We start from the raw sequence: 15,337 nt of genomic DNA, 5'->3' as shown, positions 1-15,337 counted from the left end.
GAAGAAAATGAACACTGTGGGTGTAGCTTTAAGAAAACGGGAATATTAATGTACTGTTGCTGGAGGGGAGATTGATGCTCAGTCACTTTCAAAAGCAATTTTCAAATCTAGTGAGACCACTATTAAGTCTATACTCCAAAAAGATTTTTAAAAAGAGGAAAAGGATTCATATGTGCAAAAATATGTATCACAGTTCTCATTACTGTGCAAACAATTGTAAACTGATGGGGTTCTTATTGATTGCAGAATGGTTAGACATGTAATAGTATTATGAATGTGATAGAATACTCATGATATTTTTAAAAATGATGAGGATTGTTTCAGAGAAATTTGGGAAAGCTTGTATGACATGATGCAGAGTGAAGGGAAGAGAATGTGAAGAACAATTTATGTAATAACAATGTTATAAAGACAAACAAATTGAAAAATTTATGACCTCTGACTCACACAATGACCAACCATAATTCCAACACAATGAAATATTCTGCCCATATTTTGAGAGCTGATGGCTTCAAGGTAGATTTTTTTTTTTGACATGGCCAATGTGGGAATTTCTTTTGCTTGTCTCTACATGTTTTTTTGTTGTTGTTTTTTTTTTTTTGGTAAAGCAATTGGGGTTAAGTGACTTGCCCAGGTCACACAGCTGGGAAGTGTTAAGTGTCTGAGACCACATTTGAACTCAGATCCTCCTGACTTAAGGGTTGGTGCTCTATCCACTGCACCACCTACCTGCCCCTTACATGTTTATTTCCAATAGGGGTTTGTCTTTCTTGCTTTCTCAGTAGGGGTAGGAGAAAGATGAGGGGAAATTAAAAGGTGAATCATTGTTTGAATAGAAAAGAAAGTTTAATTTTAAAAAGAAAGTTACATATTACATTTATCATATTTGAAATGAACTTGAAGTCTTAAAGAAAAATCTAGATAACCAATTATTGAAGATATATAAAGGGCATCTTGTTAAAGAGTAAGTTAGAGTAAATGGACTATGAAGGCCACTCCAGTGCTGAGATTTGGTGGTTCTTTCTCCTCTCAATATGATTATTTTTTCATGACTATGGAAATGCTCATTTTGTTTAGTATTTAAATAAAAAAAATATTTTAAATAAAAAGATAAAAATCTTTCCTTGTAGATATCTCATAAGATCCTAGATTTAAAATTAGAAAATTAAGAAGTTTCCTAGTTAACCTTCTTTTTACAAATGAGGAGGACACTTACTTAGGCCTAAAAAGGTTATTGACAGAGAACTCAGCTTCCCTGAATCCAAAGTCAGTATTCTGGCCATTGTACCACATTGCCTCTCCCTAATTTGACAGAGAGAATGGAGCCAATTTATCCCAAAATTATCAAAGACATCTTATAAAGAATATCTGTGGGTGCATTAGGCCTTTCTGAAACTCTTTTTTACTCAGAATCAGGACCTTCACTACCTGGAAGGCACCTAGAAGCTCAGCGATCCTATCTCCTTATGTCACGGGTGAGCTAAGACAGCCCTGTAAAGAGCACATAAAGTGTTACTTTCAGTTGCACAGCTAATAGGAAGGACACAAGGATTCAGATCCAGCTCTTTTCATTCCAACTCCTTGATACTTTCTTACTCCATCTCCACTGCCTTTCTTTATTTCTCAAGCTTGAACAATTTTCTCACTGGTCTGGATATCCATCTAACTCATTTTCGAACAAATCTGAAAAGAGACAGAGGGAGGCCACTAAAGGGAAGTTTGGGACTGCACTCCTTTCCACTGTGTGATGTTTAAAACAAGGTGTGTCTGCTTCGGGACAGGGTGTCCCTATTGGTGAAAAAAGGAAATAATTTCCTTATTTTCTGGTGTAGTTCTAGAAGGTTGGTCATTAACTCAGCAGAAGCCTGTGATACAATCCTTTTCTCCATGATAGCCTCATTTCTGGTGGCCCTCTGACTTAATGCTTCATGGTAGGAAGCAATAGTAATATTAGTAGTGTATGTTAATATGACCATTTAAATATAAAGCAATTAAAATAACTAGAACTATCTGTTCTGTTTGGTTTTGGAGGGCAGAATTAGGAGGAATAAGTGGAAGATGCACAGGAAGATACCTTTGGGCTTGATGTCAGGAAAAATCTCCCAATGATTCTGAATTATCCAAGAGTGGAAGGCAGTGGATTTCCTCTTACTTGAAGTATTAATGCAGAGGCTGGACAATCAGATTCTGAAGATGGAAAGGGGAGATTCTTGTTAAGGAGTAAATTAATCTGAATAGACTATGGCAAGGCTTTTTCTACTTGTGTCTCCTTTTTACCTGAGAAATATTTACATGACCTTGGGTATATAGGTATATAAAATAGATACACAAATCAAAATTTACTGATAATAATTCTGTAACACCTACATTCAGTTATGAGACTCTATATGGGGTTGCACCTCCCAGTTTGAGAAGAAGGGATTATGGGCTCCCTTCCAGCTCTAAGATTCTCCCCTTTCCCTTCCCCATATGATTATTCTTTCATGACTATTTAAAAATCCTCCAAATAAATAGGCATGCTGTTTCTCTTTCCTTTTAGGATTGCTAACATATATTTGTTCATGAAATGTTTTATTGCCTTAAAACAACAATACATTTGCACCTGAAGGAAATTCCTGACTGTCCTCTTTTGTTCTCTTTGTTTTTCATTCATTCTTTTATTTCTTATTTCTATCTCAATCCTGTTCCATCTTTGCATTGTACATTTACACTCTCTTTCAGTGCTTTCTTTAGAAAAAAATTTTTTTAATGAATTTTCGGAATCAATAAAATGAAAGAAAATTTGAAGGGAATGTGGGATATTTGGGGAAGTAAAAACTGTAATTAGATCTATCTGTCTTTTCAACTTCTCCCCTTCCCCTGTATTCTTGAATCTTTTAGCTGTATTTGAAGCTTTGAGCTGGCCTGGTTCTTGGAAACAAAACTTGTCATGCTTGTTATTCTCTTCTTCAAGTAAACAAGGTTTCATACCAGTTCAGCTAGTTTTATCATAGCCTGAGGGAGTGGGGGTGGGAGAAGGGGGAAGCCTGGAGTGTCTGTTTTTTTCTGCCTTTCTAGTATCTGGGATGGTAGTCCAGACAACAGCTTTGGCTCTTTTCAAGAGGATTTTTCCAGCTTCCAAAGCTGGAGAGCAACCCTGGAGACAGACCCCATTACCTGGGAAACACTGTTTTGTAAAAATGAAGGAACATGCTGATGGGGGATTTTCACTGTTTTATGCTTTATTGCTCTGGTGTTTCTATATTTAAGAATGCCAAGAATGTATTTAATTCAGAGTTTTAGTAAAGGGATTTGCTTTGGAAGTTAATAGCAAAAAGGGCAATTGACTTCAAGCACAAAGAGAAGGAGGTTACTTGAAAAAAAACCAAAAAACTCAGTCAATTTTACTTTCTCAGGAAAAACCTTCTTACCCAGAATCACGATAATTATATTTTATATAATTATCTTATATAAATATATAATCTTATATAACATATAATAATAATAACTTATCTGTTATTCTCGACAACCCTACTATCCTTCACTCCTATGCCTTTCTTTATTTCAATAGAATTCATTAATGATTGTTTGATTTGGAAGAAGTTCCACTAGTGGCTGATAAGTCCCTTTATGGGACAGACTTCCCCACTGGCAATCTATTTTCCAGTCTTCCTACACGATTTGCTAAGATTCTCATCAATGAAAATAAACAGCCAACCAACCTCCTTCATAACTTTGAAGAGCTGGAGCAGATACATTGGCAATCGGAATTAAGGGAGTTGAACTCAAGTTTGCTTCTGATTCCAAGGTTCAGGTTCTGGTAATTGGTGCATAGTAAGTCAGTTCAGTCCTGAGGACCTCAGAGATGATCAATAAATACAGGATGAATGGATGAATTACAGAAGGAATGAATGGAACAATAATGAGAAGAAGCTGAAGCCTTCTGTGATGTTCTTCCATGGAAATCTCAGGAAACGATGACATTGTTACATTATTCCTAAAAAAAAATCTAAAAATCCTTTCAGGCTTTTCATTTTCAGGAGCAATTTTCTGTTTCTTTTTAGACAGTTTACATTATGCTTGGTTCCAGTGCCTTTGAATTAACTTGAGGCTGGCTACTAATCACCTTAAACTACTGAAGAAGAAGAAAAATATTTTAAGCAAAAGTTATAAGGTAACAGGGGTATGATGGGAAATATTCAATAACCCAGTTTTCTGGGAGATAAATGTATGAATGCATACTTTTTAAAAATCTGAATTATTAACATATTCATAAGTAAAGACAATCAACAAAACAATAAATCAAGGACCTTTGTAGGTTGCTGATTTCTGACATGTAAATGATCCCACTGAAAGTTTAGTAGTGCTTTCTATCAAGCTGGTTAAAGCTGGCTCTAGCACCTCCCTGATGACTCTGTCATTTTTCTCATTCTCTCCTTCTCGAAGTTTATCTCTAAACATTAGCTGCCTTATTCACACCCACTGGGTATTTTGGAATATGGCAGATTCCCCCCAGAATCTGGTTTACTGGCATTTATACTTGAAAGACTACATTTCTGACAAGTGGGAATATAATAATAATTGACAGGATAATAGCATTTGATTTTCCAAAGCACAGAAATACCACACAGTTCAGTTCATTGGCAATGGAGACAACTATCTGATACAGGTAGGGTTTTTGGCTTGCCAGTGCAAGAAGATGTTTTCTATTCTATTTATATAATTCATACTTATTTTTGCTTATGTGCAGTGACATTATTATAAATTTTATAAATTGAATTTTGAAATTCAAAGGTTTCTGAAAGAGTAGGCTTATTTCTGGTCAGTTGTCTCCCTCCCCAAAGATTTTCCTTTACATTCCACCTCAAGTGGCATTTATATAGGGGGGAAAAACCCAAGAAACAACTTGCTATTTCTCTTTCCTTTCTCTGATTCTAGCTTACGTTATAGTGATAAGAACACTAGGCCGTGGAGTCAGAAAACCTGGGGTCTACTTCTGATAGAGGAGTGATGGATTTAGAGTATATTAATATATGTGTGCATATACACAACCCCAATTGGCTCATGAAAAAAAAAAAAAAAGAATCATGATATCATCTTATAATTAAACTCACATATGACCAATCTCTCTGACTTTAACCAATTTGTTTCTTAGGTAATAGATATACAATCCATCACTGAAAACATGCTCAAAACCTTTTTGGTTTGAAACCTGTGCTCCTGGAACATGGGCTTCTCTTAGATAGGCTTCAAGAACTTAAGGATCCTTCTTATTTAAGGACCATTCTTGGATAAGGACCAGAATACAGACCAGCCCCTCTTCCCAAATTATACTTCCTGGGAGGCATTGAAAACATCCAATCCTTCAGAATTGGCTCTGAAAACAGTAATGTGAATAAGCCTAAAGCTTGAGACAGAAACCCAACCTTTCTTCCACATTGAGAAAGAACCATAACATTAGCATAAAGTTCCAGATCAAAAAATAGGGTGGGAAAATGAGCAAACAATAACAAAAAAAGAACCTGATCACAAAAATTTACTTAGGTGACAGGGAAAATCAAAACATAAATTCAGAAGGCCATGAAATCAAAATAGCTTGAGAGTATAATGTGAATTTGACACAAGGCCAACAAGAATTTCTAGAAGAACTAAAAATCAATTTTAAAAGCAAATAAGAGAAGTAGGGGAAAAATTAGGCAAAGAAATGAAAGCAAAAGAAGAAAATTATGAAAAAACCATTGATAGTTCAGTAAAAGAGGCACAACAAAATACTGAAAAAAATCTTAAAAAACAGAGTTGACCAAATGGAAAAAAAGGTACAAAAATTCACCAATGAAAATAACTCCTTAAAAAGTAGAATTGGCTCACTGAAGAAAGTGATTCCTTAAAAATTAGAATTAGACAAGTGGAAGCAAGTGGAAGATATTAAGAAACAATGAAACAAAGTCAAAAGAATTAAAACAATGAAATAAAATGTGAACTATCTCATTGGAAAAACAGCTGATCTGAAAAATAGATCTAGGAGAAATAATTTTAATTAATTAATTGATTGATTGATTGAATTTTACAAAAATTTTCTGCATAGGTAATTTTCCAGCATTGACAACTGCAAAACCTTTTGTTTCAACTTTTCCCTTCCTTCCTTCAACCCCTTCCCCCAGATGGCAGGTTGACCAATACATGTTAAATATGTTAAAGTATAAATTAAATACAATAAATGTATACATGTCCAAACAGTTATTTTGCTGTACAAAAAGAATCAGACTTTGAAATAGTGTACCATTAGCCTGTGAAGGAAATAAAAAATGTAGGCAGACAAAAATAGAGGGATTGGGAATTCTATATAGTGGTTCATAGTCAACTCCCAGAGTTCTTTCACTGGGTGTAATTGGTTCAGTTCATTACTACTCTATTGGAACTAATTTGATTCATCTCATTGTTGGAGAGGGCCTTGTCCATCAGAATTGATCATCTTATAGTATTGTTGTTGAATCTCCTGGTCCTGCTTATTTCACTCAGCATCAGTTCATGTAAGTCTCTAGGAGAAATAATTTTAAAATTATTGTATTACTTAAAAGCAGGACAAAGAGCCTAGGCAATATATTTCTTTTCTTTTTCTTTCTGAGCTGAATTCTTTAATGTCTTTTCCCACATCACTTAAATTTATCCTATATCCTCCCTATTCCACTAAAAACTTTTTTTTTAATGAAAGCTTGTTAATTTTCAAAAGATATGCATTGATAATTCTTCAACATTAATTATTGCAAAGTCCTGTGTTCCAATTCCCCCTTTCTCCTTATCCTCCCCCCAGATAGCAAGTAATTCAATATTTGTTAAACATGGTAAAAATATATGTTAAGTCCAATATATGCATATATGTTTATACAATTATCTTGTTGCATGAGAAAAACCAAATCAAAAAGGAAAAAAAAAATGAGAAAGAAAATAAAATGCAAGTAAACAACTACAAAAAGAGTGAGAAGGCTATGTTGTGATCCACACTCAGTTTCCACAGTTTCTACATTAAAGGAGCAGAGGGCTTGGAATATGATATTTTGAAGACAAAAGAGCTAGGATTATAAGCAAGAACAATCTATTCAGCAAAACTTTGAGAGAAAAAAAAAAGATTCTTAATGAAATCGAAGTCTTTCAAGCATTCCTAATGGAAAGACCAGACAGAGCTTAATAGAAAGCTTGACTAAAAAAAAAAAAAAATTAGTTTGGGGGTATCAGAGGCTTAACCATATTTAAAATGACCATATTAGAACAGAATTTTTATCACATTCTAATTTGTATATGGGTGTTCTTGTCTTATTACACTTACAGATTATAAACCCTATAAAGGCAGGACATATGCCTTATTTAACTTTATATCTATCTCATTATTTAATATAGTAAGGAGAACATAGAGTTCTAGATTTAGAGCTAAAGGAGAAGTCTTCCAGTCAAATCTGCTCTTTGTTTTATAGAAAAAGGTTAAATGATCTGCTTAAGGCACAGAAGGAATAATAACAGCTGCTACTTACATACAGATTGACATCTATAAAGCATGTTACATAAATATTCTCCCTGTGTCCTCACTACAATCTTGTAAAATATTATTATTCTGATTTTACAGAAGAGGAAACTGAGGGTTAGTTAGAGAGGCTATAAGCAGTTTGCCCAATCACAAAATTAGCATCAGAGGGAAGATTTGAATCAAGGTCTCACCTGATGACAAGCTCTAAACTTATTCTTTTATAACAGAAAGTACAGAGTCAGGATTCAGACCCACATCTCCAAACTCCAAATACAACACTCAAGCCCTTGTATCGTGTTGCAGGCACTCACCAAACAAGGCAATTGGGGTTAAAACTTGCCCAGGGTCACACAGCTAGTCTTAAGTGACTGAGCCATGATTGAACTCAGGTCCTCCAGACTCCAGGGCAGGTGCCCTATCCATTGTGCTGCCCCTTCAACAAGCATTTGTTGAAGGAATTTGTCAATAAATGATCACCATAATCTTTCAGGATAAGTCAATAGTATTATTTCCCATTTTTGCAAATGGCCAGTGGCACAGTGGATTGTACATTGGGCCTGGAGTCAGGAAAATTCTTCTCCCTAAGTTCAAATCTAGCCTCAGACACTTCCTAGCTGAGTGATTCTATGCAAGTCACTTAACCCTGTGTGCTTTGGTTTCTTTATCTGTAAAATATGTAAGAAAAAGAAATGTCAAACCACTCTACAATCTTTGCCAAGAAAATCCCAAATGGAGCCATGAAGAGTCAGACATAACTGAACAATAACAATTCTTACAAAAGAGAAAACTTAAGTTACAACTTTTTAATTGACTAATGACAGCTGGATAATAATATCATTTATTATTACATTATGTATTATTATATGTTATAAATAGTATTTATATAGTGCTTTGTAAAGCACTTTGAATATATCATCTCATTTCATCTTCAGAATAATCATCTCAGGTAAGTGCTGTTACTATTCCTATTTTATAGATAAGAAAATTGAGGCTGTAAGAGATTAAGTGCTCTGGATCACATCATTAGCAAATATGCAAAGTAGGCTTTGAATTTAGGTCCAAATCTCTATCTACTAAGTCACTTATCTGCTAGGTAGCAGCAGCCCTAGGATTAAGGCTCAATTCTGCTGACTCTTGGTCTAACACAGACATTCTTTGCAAACACAATAAATGTTTCTTGATAATGATAATGATGTGGCAACATGTTCTTTATTTGTCTAGAAAAAGTCCCATGATTTCTGTTATCTCATGACATAAATGTTCTGGTTATTGACATTCTTTCTTTTTTTTTTTATCATAGGAAAGAAATTATAGCTTGGACTGGGCCAAATTCTAGTAGAAACCTGACTTTGCAACTTTTTCATGCCAATTTAAAATCTTCCGTATGACTTTCTTGAGGACAAGATCTATTTTTTACCTTTCTTTAGATCTCCAGCATTTAGCACAGAACCTGGCACATAGCAAGAGCTTGATAAACACTTGTTAACTGGTTGAAAGTTCAAATAGTTGTGATTTTAAGACAGAAATATATGATGACCTCCATGAACAGGTGGCTTGTTTTTGATTGCATAGAGTCATTACACATGCTGTATCCCTAGCAATATTTGGTTTTGTGGATATCCTTAAGCTCAAGACACTGCATTTATTCTCCTGTTCTCAACCATTACTTAAAAGCTTATGTCCAAGCTCACACGTACCCTATGCTCTTTCTGCTGCTGCTGAACAATTTGAGAGAGCCAACAAGGGGATTGCCTGTTATCTGGCCTTGGGGAAACACGAAAAGGATATAATCCAGCTGAACAGATCCAGATGAATGGGGAATATTAACTTGTAGAGACAATGGAAATCCTGAAGCTCTCCTGCAATCTTGGTAAGTTTACCTGGATCCTATCTCCAAAGTAAAACTCTTTGTCTCATTTCTGGAGTCCTGAGAATTCAATTTGATTGTGTTTGAAATGTTGTGCTACATACTGTAAAACAACAGAAAAGAGACTCATATTCTATAGATTTGGGGCTGTTATCCCAACCCCATCTTCCCGGAAGCATGGAAAATATGGAATAAGCCAATTTAAAGAAGGGATTCTGTGAGTACAAAGCAATGATATAGATTATCTCTTACTCTGGGGAAGGGGGAAGAAAGACTCTTTGCTTTAGAGAGCTTTACTTTGTTATTTTTGCTATTTTATGGTTTTTCAGTCATATCTGACTCTGTGACCCCCATTAGCGTTTTTTTTGGCAAAGGTGCTGGAAAAGTTGGCCATTTCCTTCTCCAGCTCATTTCACAGATGAGGAGACTGAGGCAGACTGGGTGAAGGGACTTGTCCAGAGGCACACAGCTAGTATAGGTGTGAGGCAGGTTTGAACTCACAAAGATGAGCCTTCTTGATACCAGTTCAGCTACTCCATCCAAAGCACCAAGTAGTACTTAGCCAGGGTCACTAATGGGATGGGGAATATGTTGGGCAGTCTTTGAATCACACAGAAAACTGAAGTTCAGAGAACTTTGGTTTATTGTTCTGAGTTCCTTAGGAAGCTAGATTCTGATCTGTGTCCACATTGATCTGCACAGTTCCCTGACTCCTGCCTGAAGTGGCTGAGTTAAGTGTGGACATTTCTAAAAGTCAAAACTGCAGTGGGCTGAGATGGTAAGTGTGAGTCTTCAAAGTTTTATTTGCTTAGAATCATAACATCAGCAGGGTTTCTGAAGCCCCTTCATTTTTTAGGAGATAACAAGAAGAGGAAGAGCCCTTGATGTAAAGAAATTGCTGGGAATGGAAGGTTTTATGATAGTGTAGCAAGAAAACTTTAGTTGTCATTTGTCTTTTGATTGTGTTGGTGGTGGCTTTAAAAAAAAAAAAAAGAATTTTTAAGCAAATCACCACTTTCCTTAAATTTATTAGTTGTTATTTGAAAGAAGGTAATTAAGCTAAGAAGTTCCAGGGCCAGGGCTTTTTCAGAAAGTCAGAATCCTGGAAACTAAGACATTTATTAAAAACCAAACCAATCAAACCACAAACAACTTTTCAGGGTAGCATTCTGTGCTGGGGAGGCTAATCTTGTAGGCAAAATGGCCTGTATTCAAGTCTCACCTCTGACACATCCTGGCTCTGTGACTCTGTACAAATTGTTTAACCTTGTGTGGCCTTAGACATCTTTCTAAGATCACTGGAAGAAGGGACTTCTCTCATTAAGAATTCCAATGACCAAAAAATTACAAATATGGTCCCTTTCCCCCAAGAAAATTTCCCCCTCTTCTTCTGTTTGTCTTTTATGCTTCAGGTTTCCTGAAATCTGAGTCATCATCATTTCATGGTATTGAGTTATGGATTTATATGAGCCATACAATAGCATAGCCAAGATTTAATTATATGAGCACACCGTGGTTGTTAGGTGTGGATCAGTCTAACGTCATATATTTCAAATAAATGAAGCAGAATCTCTGAAATGAGAAGCTTTCTGAGTCTTTTGTTTCTCAGGCTATTTAGCTAAATCTGCTGTGTTCCTGGCTTACAGCTCCCATACAAGCTGAGTGTGGATGCTCTGCCCCAAAGCGTAGAACAATACCTGGCTAAGACTGCAGAGTACAGCGTGTTCCATAAACCTAAGTCTATGGTCTTATGAGAACTAGAAGCCAGGCAGAATTGACTCAGGATTTGCATCCTATAGTAGATTAATGTTCAGATCAGTAACTAGGGTGGGGTGATGGAGCTTACCTCAACATCAAAAAATTAGAGCAATTAGTCAACAAGTGAGTGTCTTTTATGTGCCAGGGACTGTGCTGGGATACACATGAGAACAAGGACATCCCTGTCCTAGAAGCTTACAACCTAATTGGGGAAAACAAGCACAAAAGCAAGCTGAAAAGGAAGGGGAAAGGAATCTTAGGAACTTTATGGAGAAGTGCAAAGAAGCCCAAGGGAAAGTATCCATCTGGGAAATGAAGACTGGCTTGGACCTCTTTTGGAGTTCATGGCTCTGCCGTGAGGATCCTGCAGGGTGATATTTCCCACTGATGAAGGTCCTGGAGGCAGGAGGGAGAAGTCTGAAAAGAAATGCGTTTCTGGGTGCAGAAACAAGCACTGGGACTCTGGAGTTAGCTAAAATGAAAGTCTGTGAGATAGTGAGCTTCCCCAATAGTGGTCACATGTCCATGAGCTCAGCATAACCCCAACCGTCCATGCAGAAGCCTTGTGGTTTACTGCCGTTTCCACCCCCAGGGACCAGTGCCCCTAAGACTTGCATTTTCTCTCCTGGGGGCTCTCGGTCACTGAACTGCAATTGAATTTGTTCAAAAAGTTGGTTTGATGGAACTATCATGCTGCTTGTCCTGTGCCTTGTTCCGGCCTCCAAAGTTGCTAACATTAAAGTTCTTCCTCCAGATATGATCTGTACTCCCAGCACAGGCCTTAGACAGGACTTTAAAATCCACTCCAGGCTGCCTTCATAACTTCATCATGGCATCTAGTGGTTTGAAATAACCATACCCCAGACTACAAGAGAGCACTTCATTTTTCCTTCTCCTACGTGGGCCCATCTCAGACGAGCTCTTCTGTGGCCTGCCCCCAAGCAAAGCCTTATAATTTCCTGAGACTTCGACCCGGCAGAGACCACTGTCTCAGGGTCCCTTTCTCCCTCTCCAAGGGCTCAGTTCTGGGTTCTTTCTCCCTTACCAGATAGATATGAGGGGAAATAGTGAACAGTAAAGGAATCATGTGTGTGAGGAAGCCCTGAGGTAGAATCCTACTTCAAATGCCTATTAGCTGGGCAAGTCCCTTAATTTCCTTCCTCATCTGTAAAACAGAGATAATGATAGCTTCTGCAGGGCTGTTAGTGGGCATCCAATGCGGTAGCATGTGAAACGCTTTTCAAACTTTAAAATGTGATCTATGCCTTAGTCACTTATGAAGTATGCCAGGCGGATGCAGCATCTTTGGGCACCTTGTCCGCCGCTTCATTGCCATCCTCCTCTGCTGGGTCTTGGACTCTGTTCTGGCTTGAGCTCCAAGGAGAAGGGAGGAGAACAGAGGAGGACCTGCTCTTCATCATGACTTCTTCCTGCCTTTGATGGGCCAGTCATTACTTCCCCTAGCCAGACGTGTTCCTTCTTTGGGCCCCTCTGGTGAATCCTTTCAAGTTTTCTATAGAGCTAATGTGTGCCCACTTTAGACTAAAACTGGCATACCTAAAGCAAAGTTTCTTAAACTGTGGGTTACACCCTATGTGGAGTCATGTAATTAGGATTTATTATCAGCAAATGTTTGATTCGTATACCTATATAAATACTTATATGTCCAAGGTCATGTAAAAATTTCTTGGGTTAAGAAGGGTCACAAATGGAAAAAGTGTGAGAATCTCTGCCCTATAGCAAGATGAGGGATGTCCTCTTTCCCTTTTTTCCCTCCTTTCTTTTCTTTGAAAAGTGAAAAATGAATTTGATTCCAAAATTTGCAGGCTGGATCCTAGATGCAGAGCAAACTTATTGAATTATGCCACAGGTAAAATTGTGGCATAATTGAAACCAGCAACATCCTATCACTCTATCCAGATGGCAGACTCACAGAATTTGAGCTTTGGAAGGGACCCTAGCGTCTGATTAGTCCAACTGAGACATGAAAAGGTGTCCAGTCTGCTTAAAGACCTCCGAGAAGGGGCAACTCACTACAATCCATTCCAGGTTTGGATGGCTCATCTTTTTAGGAAGTTTTTATTGATCAAAATGAAATTGATTATTTTTCAACTTTCATCCATCACTTCTGGTTTTGCCTTCTGGGGCAAATGAACAAATCTAAATCCGCTTCCATGTGACAGTTCTTCAAATCTTTGAAGACAGCTATCATGTACCCCCTGAATCTTCTTTTCTCCAGGTTAAACATGCCAAATTCCTTTAACTGATCATTATCTAAAGTGGATTAAAGCTCCTTTGACTTCCTGGTTGTCCTCTTCCCTAGCTTAACAATCTCTTTCATAAATAATGGTGTCTAGAGGGGCAACTAGATGGTGCAGTGGACAGAGCATCAGCCCTGAAGTCAGGAGGACCTGAGTTCAAATGTGGCCTCAGACACTGTAACACTTACTAGTTGTGTGACCTGGGCAAGTCACTTAACCCCAATTGCCTCAGTAATACTAATACTACTACTATTAATAATGGTGTCTGGAAATGAATAAACTATCCCAGATGAGGTTTCACAAGGACAGAGTATAGAGTATAGTGAAACTATCATCCCTGAAAGGATTACATTAGTTTTTTTTGGGATCCTCTCTTATAATCCATTAAAATTCCTAGTTTTTTTTTTTTTTTTTTTCTGAATAATGGCTGTAGCCATGCCTCTCTAATCTTATATTTCAAAATCTGACTTTTTGTGGCCAACTTTAAGATCATATATTGATCCCTATAGAATTTATCCCAGACTTAATGCAATGTTTGAGCTTGTCAAGATCCTTTTGTATTTTGAAAATATCATCTAGTATATCATCCACTTTCTGATATCTGTAACTTTGATGAGCATGCCATCCTTTGTTGTTGAGTTTCTGCTTAAAATATCAAATAGCTGAGGACCAAGCACATATATGGAGAGTACTCTACCATGATATTGAATCATTAACTACTCTTTGAATAGTAGTTATCCTGTTGTGAATTAATCTATTATATTATTATCTAACCCATTATCTCTTTATCTTCTCAACAAGAATAATATAATTTTTCAAAAGTTTTGCCAAAATCCAAATAGACTATTTCCACAGCATTGCCCTAATTTTCTAGTTTTGTAATTTTATCAGAAAAGGAAATGATATTAGTCTGGCATGACCGGTTTTTGAAGAACCCATGCTGGATCATTGTAATAATCACTTCTCTTTCTAAATGTCTACTAACCAACCCTCTAATGACTCATTCAAGAATTTTCTTAAGAATTGAACTCAAGTTACTGGCTGATAGCTTGGGAATTCTTTCCCCTCTGCCCCCCCATTTTTGAAAATCAGAACATTTGCCCTTCTCCAATGATGTGGATTCTGTCTCATTTTCCATAGTCTCTCAGTTGTGACTGAGAGTAGTTAAAGAGTTCACATTTGCCACTCTTATAGAATCCGGGGTGTAGTTTATCTGAGCTGGGTAACATGAATTCATTAAAGGCAACCAGATGCTCTCTTATGATCTCTTTAAGTATCCTGGGTATCTTCAAATCTCTGCTGATCATTTCTGTTCTTTTAAAAGTGCAAAGGCCATTTTTTTTTTAATAAAGAAAAAACAGAAGCAAAATAAGATTTTGGCATCTTTGTCTTGTGTGTTATGAGGTCTCACTATTCCATCCACCCCAATCCAAGGTTCTTTTCCCTTTTTTAGCCCCTCCTTTTATCTCAACATACCTATAGAAAAACCTTTTACATTGTTCTTAGCTTTCCTTACAACCTGTTCTAATCATTATAAGTTTTAACATTGATGACATATATTCCTCTTATATTTTCCCTTTGTAACTTGTCCTTGCTTCTTTCTTTTATGCTTCTTTTGAGTTCTGTAATTGGAGATCACATTTTTTGTTCAGTTCTGGAATTTTCATTAGAAATAGGTGAAATTCATTGAATGTCCATCTTCTTCCCCGAAAGATAATGCTCATTTTAGCTGGATAGTTTATTCTTGGCTATAATCCCAGTTCCTTTGCTTTTAGAATATCAGATTCCAGATCCTTTGATCCTTTAAGGTGGAAGCTGCTGGATCCTGGGTAATCTTACTTGTGGCATCTCAGTATTTAAATTGTTTCTTTCTGGCTGTTTGCAATATCTTTTCCTTGGTACAATAGTTCTGAAATCTAGCCATGATATTCCTTGGGGATTTAATTTTGGGGT

Source organism: Sminthopsis crassicaudata, chromosome 2, assembly GCF_048593235.1.
Source record: "Sminthopsis crassicaudata isolate SCR6 chromosome 2, ASM4859323v1, whole genome shotgun sequence".
NCBI lineage: Eukaryota > Metazoa > Chordata > Mammalia > Dasyuromorphia > Dasyuridae > Sminthopsis > Sminthopsis crassicaudata.
Note: the sequence above shows the minus strand (reverse complement) of the source record.